The sequence below is a fragment of the Fistularia commersonii genome, chromosome 4, assembly GCF_037954325.1.
Source record: "Fistularia commersonii isolate RoL2024-O1a breed Wild chromosome 4, RoL_Fcom_v1.0, whole genome shotgun sequence".
In the NCBI taxonomy this organism is placed as follows: Eukaryota; Metazoa; Chordata; class Actinopteri; order Syngnathiformes; family Fistulariidae; genus Fistularia; species Fistularia commersonii.
The window spans coordinates 3,337,255-3,352,346 of NC_141287.1; the positions used below are offsets into that span (position 1 = coordinate 3,337,255).

At 45.5% G+C, this 15,092-nt stretch overlaps 1 protein-coding gene across 1 annotated transcript in view; it reads left to right on the forward strand.

Moving 5' to 3' along the window:
- The window catches only part of thsd7ba (thrombospondin, type I, domain containing 7Ba), a 172,377-nt gene that overhangs the window by 5,242 nt on the left and 152,043 nt on the right, over positions 1-15,092 (forward strand). The window lies entirely within an intron of this gene.

Genomic DNA, 15,092 nt, shown 5'->3' on the forward strand with positions numbered 1-15,092 from the left:
TAAGAAGGAAAATCCCAAACCTCAGATGCTTCACCTCTTGGGTTTATCCTCTCGGTATCTGCTCGACTCCTTTTTTTCCAGGAGGGAGGGAGGGCTCTGGGATCTCTATCCGGAGAATACAAAATTTATTTTAGGAAGTGTCAGTTCGTGGAGCTAAAGTCCCGATCCTGAGGAAAGCGTCTTACGATCGCTCAAGCGGCCCGGTGACACCGATCTGCATGACCTTCAAGCTCCGCGTCGCTAATATGAAAGCACCGCTTTCTGATTGTTCCAGGGAAGGCGCGCCCTAATTTATGCACAACCGCTGCATCGCACGTTTTGTCTCTATGTAGGCCAGATGCATTGTGGGGTAAGTCTTTTGTGCGAGCAAGTTCCCAGAACTGTGGCTAAGCCGGCGGCTGCCTGGCGCCGTCGGAGAGCCCGAGCCATCCGAGCTTGACCTTCATCGGCGTCTTGGAGAGCGAAGACGCCGCAGAGACGGGACAGTAAGTTTTGTCCTTAAAGTGGCAGCGCAAAGACTCTCCTCTGTGGAACGTTAGCTTAGAAACCACCGGCGCTTCTGTCACGGGACATTCGGTCGGTATGGCGGCCGACGAAGGCTTCAAATTGAGTTGCGTCCTGATTCTCAGTTCCGTGGCTAAAGTCCTGGCGTCGGCGCTTGATTCCGTTCCAAACCCGACCCGTGATTCTTATTTTCCCCGCCGAGAGCCGGTGCTGTAAACACAAAACCATATTCTGCTGTTTTATGTCACCGCCGTTTCATTGGATTCTCTCCCTTTCCTTTTTAGACGCCATCTGTCGCTAGAAATGACCTACCTGACGTCACTTAAACATTCCTCGCGGCATGAAGCTAATTTTCGTCTTTTAGCGTAAAGCTTCCAATCACATCCCTGTGTGTTTCTCAGTGTTGGAATCTCGACGGGGGGGAAAAAAAAAAGCAAGTCGCGCACAATAAGACCTGAACGGTGGCTTTGAGTCTTTGCTCGGCAAACCCTGGCTGTGTCGGACGCCGCGCGGTTAGCGTTTTTCTCAGCACGCGTTCCTTTTCGTTGCGTCCGAGCGGCTTCCTGCGCGATTGACGGCAATTTGTAGTTTTTCAAATCGCAAATTACATTGCGGTCATTTGACGGACCCCATACTTGACTTCACAACCAGCTCCACAAATGCGTCCGGAATGTAGGTTTACACCGAAAGCGGCGCCGACGTCGGATTCCTTCGGATTCCCGACGGAGGGCATCTGCTGCCATCCGCCGTGATCTTTAATCTACTGAAGGAGTTGCTTCTTCCGCCTCCCGGGTTCCGGTTTGTCACTTCGGAGATGAAGGCGCTGCGAGGGATTAAAGATTTTAGAAGCTATTCACGGCCTTAGTTGATTTATCTGTCTTAAATAGTGGTGGAACGGGGATCTGCTTTATTCCTGGATGGCAGGCAGATCTCATCACCGTGATGTTCGAGTTCTTTTACGGAACAAACAACGACGCGTCGCTGCCGTTTGCTAGCTGTGACAGGACTATCTAGCCAGCTGCTAAATGTGGGTATCCGCCGCGTGGCAAAGTGATAATCTTTGATTTTTGACGGCGATTTAAAGACGCGATTCAAGTGCCGCGTCGCTTTGGTGACCGTTTTTTTCTTCTGGAAGGTGAAATAGCGTTCGGCGCGTTTTTACACTCCGTCCGCTCTTTTCCCGTCTAATTTACGTCGGGACTTTCGCTTGTAACCACCAGCTAAAGGGCAATCATTTCTGAAGAGATTGAGAAATCAATACGTGTTTTTCCTAATGAGAGAGATCTCAAGACCTCCTGCCAGATCATTCCGAAGCTTAATCCGAAGCCCCGGAGATCCCCGACTGAGCCGGGACCTTGTGCCTGCGAGAGGCCAACTCAAATGAGCGACGTGACAGCTGGCTGATACAGTCGGCCCGTATTTACATTTAATTTCACAGTCGGAGTAGATTTATTTGCAATTTTGCCTCGCTGTTGCGCCGCATCCCCGCCGGAGTAGAAACCTGTTTGGTGTGTGAGGAGGAAGCCCAAAGGAGGCGGGTGGGGAGAAATCCTACAAGGACGGTAGCAACCGACCTTTTCTCAGAAGAACGGTGAAGTTGGAGAGTGGACGTCACCGCGTAGACTATTAAGCTTCGACAACGACCCCTAACCGCGGACGTCCTCGCAGCGAGAACGTCCTTGGTTGGGGTCTCCACGTTCCTACCTAGTGGTTGGACCTCAGATTGACCCGGTACAAAGCAGTGGACAGAGCAGTGGACAAAGTCGAGGAATCCCAGGTGAATGTGCGCTTGGCATTGATGGGGTGACGGCTACCTCCTTTCCCATCGACCTCAGATTGACCCTGGACAAAGTAGTGGACAAAGCAGTGGAAAAAGTTAACAAAGTAGTGGACAAAGTAGTGGACAAAGTAGTGGAAAAAGAGGACAAAGCAGAAGACAAAGTAGTGGACAAAGAGGACAAAGTAGTGGACAAAGCAGTGGACAAAGTAGACAAAGGATTGGAAAAAGTGGACAAAGTAGTGGACAAAGTTGTGGAAAAAGAGGACAAAGCAGTGGATAAAGGAGTGGAAAAAGTGGACAAAGGAGTGGACAAAGTAGACAAAGTAGTGGACAAAGAGGACAAAGTAGTGGACAAAGTAGCGGACAAAGTAGTGGAAAAAGTGGACAAAGGAGTGGACAAAGTAGACAAAGTAGTGGACAAAGAGGACAAAGCGGTGGCCAAAGTAGTGGACAAAGTAGTGGAAAAAGAGGACAAAGTAGTGGGCAAAGCAGTGGACAGAGTAGTGGACAAAGTCGAGGAATCCCAGGTGAATGCGCGCTTGGCATTGATGGTGTGACGACTACCTCCTTTCCCGTCGTCCCGTCTTGGTTTTGTTTGTACTCTGACTTCCCGTCCGGTGGCGATGGGATGTTTCGAGCCGGCTATCGGCGGAGTCAGTGTGTTCTGTGCACGGATCGATCTGATCTGATCGCTTAAAGTCATGAATCTTGATGAACGCGTCCATTTTGGACGGACGTTTCTCACCGCACTTTTGATGCCTACCTTTATTTTATAGCCGATTTTCTCCCTATCCCCCCTTTTGTTTTTCATCATCTGCCTCCTTTTTAATCTCATTTCCAATTTCTATTCACGGCGATGCAGCTGATCTCTTTTAATATTTTCCTATTCTCCCTTACGCTGCCTCCGGTGTTTCTCCATCGGAAATTCATGAGCTTCACAGTAGAGTTTTCCCTTTTTGTCTTCGGCGCGTCTGTTTATGTAAAGCATTTTTGATATGTATGAAAAGTGCCGTACAAATAGAGTGTGATTGATCGTCGGCTCCACCGGAACGCGGCACCTCCACAGCAGCGTGGAGCAGCTTTTATTTCCTCCAGCATGCACGGGTCCAAAGGAACTTAATGTAAAACCCAAAGCACCCATCCATTTAATTATGTTTGTTTCCCTTTATGTTCGTCTCAAAGCCTCCTCATCTCGCCGCGCTTCCGTCGCATCCGTCGTTTCCTCATAGCGTTCTCCAGGGAATAAGGTGAGATATACCAACGTACGTTCTGCCCGCCGTTCCTCGACTCAAACGGTCCGGAAGTACTACTTATTTTCAATAATACCCTCGAAACTTGATTTGAAAATGCTAGTCTGTCAGATTGATAGCAAAGGGGAACGTAAACCGACCGGGAACGGCGAACCAAGCGGCGCTCAGAACGTTGACAATTGATACTTTGAGACGTCGGTCCGAACGCTTCGTTCACGGAAAAGAGAATATCGTCTTCACGTAACCTCCATTTCCTTGTAACATCAATAAACAAATGCTTGAAGCAACACTTAATTATTCTCACGCATTTTGCGAACAGAAGCGGTTAGCCCGGTTAGCTTCGCATGCTACGCTGCAACACAGATAGCGCTAACCGGAGCTACCGGGGACGCTAGGAATTGAACCAGCAACCTTACAACTGGTGGGATCATGCCGTGGTCACAGTTCACCGATGTTCTGGAGATTGTGCCTCCTTCTTGGTCTTGGAGACACGGAACGCTGCAAACATCTGACCAACATCTCTGGCAATGACTTAGTCAGCGGGTTAGCATATGAGTTAGCATAGGGGTAGTACCAAAAAGTGTGACGATCGCAGAGGTGTCTAAATGTAAACCTTTAGTGTTTTCCAGAAAGCAACACAAACAAAAATGACAGGGAAAAAAAAAAAAAAAAAACAGAAAATAAACAATAACATTATTAATGGAATAAATAAAAACCAAATAACCCTTTTCAAGTTTTTCACCGAAAAAAGACCAAGGAACTTTCTTGTGGACACAACTTTTTGCAGCTCTCGTATCAAATTCACTGTGAAAACCAAAAAGCAAGCAGGCTTTGAAACCCAACACGACACATTTCACGACCGGCATGGTTGCAGAACGGATTTTATCCCGGTAGATTTCATTGTGATTATATTTGTTTGAACTCAGAATGGCTCGTTCAAGTCAGAAAAGTGAGCTTGCAAAATTGTGTTTGTACCGATTGGACGGCGAGACGCGCCCACCGTGCTAGGAGCTCCGTGCTAACCAGCTTTGACCGGTCCAGGTTCAACTCTTCCATAGTTTGGCATATTTTGCCAAAAATGTTCTCCACCGTCGTCGTCCCTTTGATACTTTGGAGAGCTGCTGGATCCTCGCACATTTCAAAGTTTGCGCTAACTCCACCCGTAAAAATTAGCAGCTGCGCTATGTCCTGCACAATCATGCTCTCAACCAGCGCTAATGAAAAAAAAAAGGCTAATTCTTTCAGCTTCTGCTGCGGCCGGTCATAAACATTACCCCCGTTAAAAAGACCTCTTTCTTCTCGGGAAACGCCTCCTCCGCGACAGCATTCAAACATTTCTTGACAAATTCTCCATCCGTGAAATGTTTACCGCCGCTTGCTAGCAGTTGAGCGACCCAAAGCTAGCTCGAACGGACGACCGGTTCGGCTGAGCTTGGCGTACAAATGTATGCTCCGCTTTTTAGCTTTGAGAGTTTGTCTGCTCGCCGTTGGCCTCGCAAGCTATCACACTCGTCTTCGTGACGGGATTCATCGCGTCGGCGCAGCTTGTATTCTTTGAATACAGCCGCCGTCTCTTGACAGATGAGACAAACAGCCTTTTCTTTGAATTAAACTAAAAAATAATCATTTATCCACCGCAGGTTAAATTCCCTGCATTCTGAACACTGTTCCCTCCAAAACGGTGCGTTTGCGCAATCGTGCACAGCTCCAGCGTTCTCCGAGCACGGCAAATCTGTGTAAAACTAAAAAAAAAAAAAAAACAAGGTTAACTGTAAATAAAATAAATGTGTTTCATTTATTTACAGTTCAGCTCGTTGTGCAGTGCGCGATCGCACGGCTCAGAGGGAACGGCGGTTTTGAATCAGACTGCAGAACGGTGGAATAGAATGTTACGATCTATGCATGAACAAATCACGATGACGTGGCTAGAATAAAAAAAAAAAAAAAATCATAATACATCCGTGGGATTGTTCAGGTGGCGGGAAAAATGTGTTGGTGGGCTGCAGTTTTGGGACCAGTGGTTTCGCACGTTCGCCAATGCAGGGTTGTATATGGGGTGCAAAGTGCACTCTGGTCTGGGTGAAACCCGGTCGCCATGGAAACCATTGGTTGTTTTACTCGTGCAGCTGAAAGGCTTTCGCCGAAACGCTTTTTTTTTTTCCCCGAATTATTCTTTTGACAGAATCCGCAAAACTATTCGGCTCTCAGAGATCAAACATCTTCAAAGTGGAGTCGGACAAATCCAGCTTCCTCCCACACTCACCCCAAACCCCTCGCTTCTGCAAAAACACTCTCTCGGTCAGAATTTAGAGTCGTCCTTGACTCTTCCATGTTTGTCATTTTCTTCTTTACCGCCGAGAGGCGCAGGTTTCATACGTACGGCTCATTGTCGGCGTTTCGGTGCCGCCTCTCGGATTGTTTATAATACGCTGACAAACGACGAGATTGCGGTTTTCATTGTATCGGCGACCGCAGGTCTGGAGACCATTTATCTGATGGCATCCGTTGGTGAAAATAGACTTCCCCTGCAGATTCGAGTCTCTCCAGCTCAAGACCTTGAAACCCGAGTAAGCGGTGATTCACTGTTCTGCGGGAGAAAGTTGCAACACGAGGAAACGCCTCTGTGACATGTGGAAGTAATGCGGTGTACAAAAAAAAAAGACAAATCAAGCCAGGAAATACTGAATATGTGAAGATTGAATCGGCATAGATTTCAATTTCTGGGAGCCGGAATGGAAGCGGCAAATTGATGAAGACGCGGCATGTGTTTTTGAAATGTAGAAAATTCGCTGTTGATTAAAAATGGCGAGAGCGATACAGAAGAATCACAGCGAGGTAATTCAACAGGAGATAAAACCATCCTTATTTCCTCGGGTGAAGGAACGGTAGTGGCGACAGCTGGGTGGAAAAACCGATCGGCCCCAGATATTTCCTCAGAACCCGGCCGGTTTCTTACCGCCCGATTATCCGTTTTGTTTATATCACTGCACTTATTCGATCATTTATCCTGCTTTTCGGGGAGCCTGACCCTCCTTGTTCTTGCACATGCAACTACTGCGCATTTTAAACTGTACTCAAAGGTTTTATTGCACTGCCATCGTTCTATCGCACTGTTCGTATTAATATATACCGTATTTTCCGGACTGTAAGTCGCGTTTTTTTTCATAGTTTGGCCGGGGGTGCGACTTATACTCTGAAGCGACTTATGTGTGAAATAATTGAGCTCTCTTGCTCTGACGTGTGTGTGTCTGTGTCTTTAATATAACAGAGATCGTCACACACACACACACACACGCCGACCAATCAAAATTCACCGGGGGCGGGTCATGGCAGAAGTGTGTTGTGAAAAAAGAAACTACCAGCGACTTCTGTACCTATGAAAGTTGATCATGTCAACATTCGCGCTAACTTATAAAAACAACTGAGAAGGGCAGAACAAAAATGGCAACGAAAAGAAAATCATATTCTGCAGGTTAAAAGCCGGTAGTTGTGAAATATGCAGCCGAAAACGGTAATGGAGCAGCAGAAAGAAAGAAAGCTAAAAAAGATAATCACAGGCTACAAGCTAATGGCGGGCTAAAAGCTAGCTATACAAGTTTATACAGGACACTATGCAGGACGCCGTCCTGTCGGGATCCAAAAAGGCTGGAATAATTGGAACTGCAAGTGACGATGACTCTGACGTAGCGACGTACCGGTAGAAGAGGAAGCGGCGCGTTGTCTACCTTCGGAGTTGGCGGAGTTGTTCAGAAGTGACACCGAAGAAGAAGATTTTGTTGGATTTAGTGATTAGGAGTGACACTGATTGTTTGTTTGTAGCATGTGCTATATGCTATTGTTATTTGAATGTCTCTTACCGCAATATGTTACGTTAGCATAGCCTAGCAGGCACGTTCTCGGTTCGTTGTTAATGCATCATATAGGCTATACTTGTTCAGCCTGTTGTTCTCTGTTCCATTTTTATTTTAAATTGCCTTTCAAGATGAAACGTCTATTCTTGGTGTTGGATTTTATCAAATAAATCCCCCACCCAAAAATGCGACTTATACTCCAGTGCGACTCATATATGTTTTTTTCGTTCTTTATTATGCATTTTTGGCTGGTGCGCCTTATAATCCGGAGCGACGTATAGTCCATATTTAGAATAATGTTTACACTCTTCCTATCAGCGCATATCTAAATGCACATTCTGACAGCAAAGTAGGAATTTCACTGTACAGGGAAATACATTTCTGCACTGCACGTGATAATAAACGCTTTGAATCTTTAACATGAGGTACGACCTCTCGCTCTTTCATTCACACCTCATTTGGAGACGCGTCATATAAACGTAACACGTCTGACCATTCGCTCTTTTGTTTACACGTCATATTAAGACACGCTTGCACAACACGTTAGCATCACAGATAGTCAACATGTGGACGGTGTTGTATCTCCAGCGTGTTTTTGCCTGCAGCTGCGTATCATCGGAATCAGAGCGGTCGGGCTCCGATTGTGCTTTTCCACCGCATGACCAACTTATTTTTGGCTGTCGTTTCTATATATTTGGTTGTTTTTTTCTCTTTGGTCAGTGTTTCTGGGGTGTTAAAGTGGTGTGAACCGCCCGCGAGGTGTGTGTGTTGCAGGCCAATTCAAGGATTCCCAAGAACGGGCAGCGGTGTTGTTTCAATAAAATCTGAAATAAAGCAATTCAACGTTGCGCATCTTCGCCGTTCTCCCGCGAGGTGGAGTTCTATAATTCACCAGATCGGCCTGATTAATTTCAAGGTTAATATCATTCAAAGTTAACAATTGATCTCAGGTGCGGTGATTCAATTAGACTTTATCTCTATACAACATTTATCTGCACCCTCTTGCATCATTTCTGCAACAACGTTGTGCCTCGGGCACCCGCACATCCAAACGTAACAATGACAGACAAATGTTCCAGTCTGCCTGATTTAAATTCGATCAGCCATGAAAAAGACACATTTGCAAAGCTGCATTGTGTACGCCGGCTGTCACAGCGACCTTGACAGAATTTGATAGGCTTCCCCAAAAGCCCTGAACATTGATTATGCAATTTAGATCTCATTTTTAACTTGTATCTCATTCTGACTGGCGGGAAGCTGATTGATGCTGCCATAAAAAAAAACAAAAAAAAAAAAAACAACAAAAAAAAATAAATAAAAGCGAGTGGCTACTCCCATGGGAACCACAAGTCAGGAAATTCCATGCTCTCAGATCCTTAATCCCATGAGAAATATTCTCACAAAAGAATAGCTTTCTTCCCGCAGAAGTTCCTTTTCAAGCAGCGCCGAGGTTTCGCATCGCCCTTCTCGTGCTCCATTTCTGCTGAAATCTCCGAAAGTCGATTCCTTATATTCGTTTTGTCGGTCGACGTCCCAGGCTTAACTCTTTGCAGGGGAAAATATCCAACCTGATGTTTCTCTCGAAGCTTCTTAGGAATGAAACGTTTTTTTTCCGTGCGCTGAGACGGCAGAGGAAATCAGAACTCGGACCTCCATTCCTAGAACATCTCAAATCCCAGGCAGGGGCTTTTGACGGTTCCATGGGAACTCATAGTTGATTGGTGGAGCAAATCCCACTACAGGATACTTTTGATAACCCATCCCGCTCGGATGTTTTCTTGGGAAACATCTACGTTTTGCACAGAATCAGTGCGGAGTTAGCTTATGACTAACGCCATGAAGGGAGAAGATGAAAACACGAAATTATTATTCCATGAACGCTCTGGTAGCTTCCACCTCCGTGGTGTCCATGTCATCTTCTTTTTATTCTTCACTTGTTCTTGTTTGTTTAGAAGTTTATTAGGACAGTGTACAGTTACATTAAGCACAGAGGCGGAGATGTTTGTACCAGATTGTAGCTCATAGCTAATTTACATCTGTAGTCCTGGACAATACAAATATAAAACTGTCCAAAATAGACAATATATATATAAAATATACAGATAGGCAATAAAATAACTATACAATATATAAACAGGCAATAAAATATGTGTTTTGCAAGTTGAAAGTGCTATTGTTGTGATATTATTACTTTGGTCATCTGGGGGCCATCAGATGTGACCCAGAAGGGAAACACCTGATGGCAAAATACCCTTCTGGCATTGTTAGCGTTAGCATGTTTGGGGTTCCAGAATCCAATTTTTAACGTCCCGTGTAAAGGTGTGAAAATCAGCCATGTTCTTCAGATTGTCTGGAAGCCCATTCCGTTCTTTGACGGCTTTATAGGAAAAGGCAGATTGAGAAAAGGCAGACTTTCCTTCATCGCAGTCGCAACATCGCAGTCTCCTCTAGACACCAACCTTAGCACTGGACTTGTGAGTCGGGAGCGAGGCTTGATGAAGGTCTTAAAATTTTGTGGACCAGACAGATATCAGAGTACCTGATCGTTTTGGAGTGTGGAGCTGAAGGTGTAGCTTGTCACCGGTCCCTCACTGCCTGTGGGGATGCAGAAGTGAAAGGTACCCTTGGAGTAGTCTACTTCCTGGATCCAAAAATGAGCCGGACACTTCTCAGAAGTGTTCAGTCTGAGAGTAGCTCCGGGCTGATGGGAGCCAACGGTTGTTCGATCATCCAGCATGTGACTATTCTATGTTTCGGAGTGCATATGAATTATTTTCTGCAATTTAGGAATAGTCCTGAAATGCAACGGGAGCCACGTGGATGAAACCGCTCGCCTTTTGGTCCTGCGATACATAATTTAAGTTGTTTTAGCTCGGAGTCAGAAACCAAGCCAAATGGATGGAAATTAAAACAAATAGTTGCTGCATATGTTGGTTTTTTTTCCGCAAGGGGGCTGACCTCTGCAGCTGGAGGAACCTCCGGGAAGAGAAAAACCTGTTTTAAAATCCGTAGCGCTGCAGAAATAGAGTCCATAGCGGAGGGGAAGCGTGCGTGAGGGCGATTTAAAGATGCAGAAGAGAATTACTTCAGATGCTCCTTCTGCTCAGAAAAATTATGTTGCCCTTCTGTCTTGGGGGGGCGACTGACTCAATCACCTCCACCCCAGGAGCGTAGAGTGTCCGGCTACAGGGCTGAAACGCCGTCTCGATGGATTTCGACGTCATTGTCGGGTTCTGGAAGTCCAAAGTGGTCCGTCTGCTTCCTGGTTGGGTGGTGTCACATGATAGATTTTGGGCTTCACAGCAGGACTGATGGAAAGTACCTTCACTCAGGCCGTGATGGACCCGGGGGTTTCTGGACTACTGAGCGCACCTGAATATAAGCCGCACCGCCTATTAATAACGAAACAAATATGTCCGAAATCTTCTTGTCTTGTCAACCGGACTATGAGAATTGATCATTTCAACATTCGCGCTAACTTATAAAAACAACTGAGAAGGGCTGAACAAAAATGGCACCAAAAAGAAAATCATATTCTGCAGGTTACAAGCTGGAGGGAGTGAAATATGAGGCCGAAAACGGTAACGGAGCAGCAGAAAGAACGTTTGAAGTTAGTGAGAAACTTGTAAGGGACTGGCGAAAAGCGGAGGTTATTCTTGGTGAAATGAAGAAAAGTAAAAAAGCTAATCGCGGGCTAAAAGCTAGCTGGCCACGGCTACAGTAGAGGAACGAGTTCACACTTGGTTGCGTCTACAGTTGCGTCTTCACACCCAGGTAGTTGCCAAGGAGATGAATAGAAATGACTTTGCGGGTGGAACTTCCAGAAAGGCTGGAATAATTGGAACTGCAAGTGACGATGACTGACGTAAGCGACGTACCGGTAGAAGAGGAAGCGGCGCGTTGTCTACCTTCGGAGTTGGCGGAGTTGTTCAGAAGTGACGCCGAAGAAGAAGATTTCGTTGGATTTAGTGATTAAGAGTGACAGAGATTGTTTGGTTTTAGCATGTGCTATATGCTATCGGTATTTGAATGACTCACCGTAATATGTTACGTTAGCATAGCCTAGCAGGCACGTTCTCAGTTCGTTGTTCATGTGTCATATAGGCTATACTTGTTCAGCCTGTTGTTCTCTATTCTATTTTTATTTTAAATTGCCTTTCAAGATGAAATGTCTATTCTTGGTGTTGGATTTTATCAAATAAATTTTCCCCCCCAAAAATGCGACTTATACTCCAGTGCGACGCATATGCTTTTTTCGTTCTTTATTATGCATTTTTGGCTGGTGCGACTTATAGTCCGTAAAATACGGTACTGGAAGTTCTTTTTTCCCGAGCAGTGCCTGTGACACGGCTGTTGAAAAGGATGAATAATAAATAAGAAAAGGAAAAGTCCACCTTTTGTTCTATTCAAACTGATCGCTATCTTGGTATTCCTCCTGCGCAGTAACACCGTTAAAGTTGTTTTCTTGCGTGTCGGAATTGAACGGCCTTGGTTTTTCACGATCATTTCATCGGTCCGATGTGACGAGGCTAAATATTTTGGCGGCGTGAAGCTTGTTTGCCCCAAAAAATCCATAAATTAGCCGTAGTGTTCAAAACGTGTGGAAAAAGTAGCGTCTTATTGCACGGAAATGACCGTATTTCAAACTTGGCCGGACCGTATTTACATTTTATTAAAGCGTTCCGAAGCACCAGAGTCCATTAGTGCGTTTTACCAGGAAAGTATTTTTTCATGAATACTGACAGAAGTGGAAATATTTATCTATATTCATTTCACCACCTTAATTCAGAAGACGTGCCGTCACATAAAAAGCGAGACATTCCCGTAGCAAACATTGGCGAGCGTTGCCGGGTTGTGTCCAAACCTCTCTCCACATAAATGAATGACCTGGTGCAACCAGAGCAGAGCCAGACAGAACCGCCTCACACATGCATAATTTGCTTTTTCAGACATTTTTTTTTTAACATTTGATCATTTAGTGGTTCGCGCAGCAGGAATGTCCCCGAGTGGATTCCCACAGCGAGCCTTTACTGGGTGGAGTCTCCAAAACTCCAGTCGTACAATGGGGTTTCTCTGCATGAAGAAATGAATGTTTCTATGTCTTCATGTGAAGTATGAATAGAGGTTTGAAAAAATTCTGCACTCAAAAGCGCTCCAAAAAATGAAGACTTCAATTTTCATTTTCTTTCTTCTCCTTTCGGATTTTCCCTTCAGGCGTCGCCAGTGAATAAATCTTCTCTATCCAACCCTCCTCTCATAGACCAACGACCTTCATATCTTCTCTCGCTACGTCCATAAATCTTCTCTTTGGTCTTCCTCCAGACCTCCTGCCTGGCAGCTCCAATTCCAGCATCCGTCTACCAATATATTCTCTATCCCTCCTCTGTCCATGACCCAACCATCTCAGTCTGGCTTCTCTGACCTTCTCTCCAAAACATCTAACATGTGCTGTTCCTCTGATGGACTCATTCCTGATCCTCTCCATCCTGGTCACTCCCAAAGAGAACCTTCGCATCTTCACCTCTGTGACCTCCAGCTCTACCTCCTGTCTTTTGTCAAGTACCTGAAGTCCTCCAGCTTCTTGATCTCCACTCCCTGTAGCCTCACCGTTCCACCCGAGTTCCTCACACACACACACGCACACACATACTCTGTCTTGCTGCGACTAACCTTCATTCCTTTCCTTTCCAGAGCATACCTGCACCCCTCTAGATTTTCCTCAACCTGTTCCGTGCTCTCACTACTACCCACTACTACTACTACCCAATGTCATTTTGCAAACATCATGGTCCATGGAGATTCCTGTCTAACCTCATCTGTCAGCCTGTCCATCACCACTGCGAACAAGAAGGGGCACAAATCTGATCCCTGATAGAGTCCCACCTCCACCTTGAACTTCTCTGTTACCCCTACAGCACACCGTACCAGTGTCTCACAGCTGGCATACATGTCCTGCACCAGTCTAACATACTTCAAAGTATGCTCTTCAAAGTACTCTTTCCATCTTCCCATCACTCTTCTAGCATCTGTCAATACATGTCCCATCTCTGTCCTTAATCACCCGGACCTGTTGTACATCCTTTCCATCTTTATCTCTCTGTTTCGCCAACCTGTATAGATCATTCTCTTCTTCCTTACTGTCCAACCAAGCATACAATTCATCATAAGCCCTTTGTTTTGCCTTTGCGACCTCTATCTTTACCTTACCTTGTATTTTCCTTTACTCCTGTGTGCTCTCGTCAGTCCTCTCAGTATCTCACTTCTTCTTCGCTAACCGCTTTCTCTGTATACACTCCTGCACTTCCTCATTCCACCACCAAGTCTCCTTATCTACTTTCCCTCCAGGTGATACCCCAAGTACTCTTCTACCTGTCTCCCTGATAACACTAGCTGCTGTTGTCAAATCATCCCGAAGCTCTCCTTGACCACTAGACCCTTTCTCAACTCCTCCCTGAAAACCATGCAACACTCCTCCCTTTTCAGCTTCCACCACTTTGTCCTCTGCTCTGCCTTTGTCCTCTTCATCTTCCTTGTCACCAGAGTCATTCTACAAACCACCATCCTATGCTGTCTGGCTACACTCTCACCTACAACTACCTTGCAGTCACTGATCTCTTTCAGGTTACCTCGTCTATACGAGATGTAGTCTACCTGCGTGATCCTACCTCCACTCTCATAATTTACCCTATGTACGTGTTTTTCTTGAAAAAAGTGTTCACTACAGCCATTTCCATCCTTTTTGCAAAATCTACCACCATTTGTCCTTCACCAACATGTCCATTGAAGTCTGGACATGTTACCAATTACTACTCTCTCATATCTGGCGGTATTCTGCATCACTTAACTCATTCCAGAACTTCTCCTTCTCCTCAAATTCACATCCCACCTGTGGAACATAGCCACTAACAACATTGACTTCCAACTTCCAGAACATTCCTATCAAACTCCTCCTTCAAGATAACTCCTCCTCCATTTCTCTTCTTGTCAGTACCATAATAGTACAACTTAAAGCTGCTCCTAAGCTTCTAGCCTTACTACCTTTCCACCTGGTCTCCTGGACACACAGTATCTCCACCTTCCTTCTCTGCATCATGTCCACCAACTCTCTACGTTTTCCTGTCATCGTCCCAATATTCAAAGTCCCTCCTCTAAGTCCCAGACTCTTGTATTTCCTCTTCTCTCCGCTTTCGAACACACCTTCTTCCTCTCCATCTTTGACCTACGGTAGCCCAGTTTCCATTGGTTCCCTGTAGGTCATCGGTACTAATGTCGGTCGTTGTTAACCCGGTCCTCAACCGATCCGGTTCGATCTGGTTATTATGATTGATTTGCATGTTTGGTTTTGGCAAAAGTTTTACACCGGACGCAACCCTCTGCCTTTGTCCGGGCTTGGATCCGGCTCAAGGAGACACCAGGTGCCGCCCTGAGGCTGCATTGAAGCAGACATTGAGTATTTTGCTGAAGTGACCTTCAACCCAATGAATTCAAAATGTTTTGTTGCATGCAGAAATCTTACATCGTTTTCTCTGCAGTTGAAAAATGCAAAACATAGTTAGCTTATACGTACCGTAAAGGCAAAGAACAATAACGTTATATGATGTGTTAATTCATTTTAAATTTCAAAAAGGGTCGCGAAGCTCCTGGTGTCTTTACCGTAGGGAAACGGGTCCAAAGCCGACCCCTGGGCTTGTCGTATGTCGGAAAGAG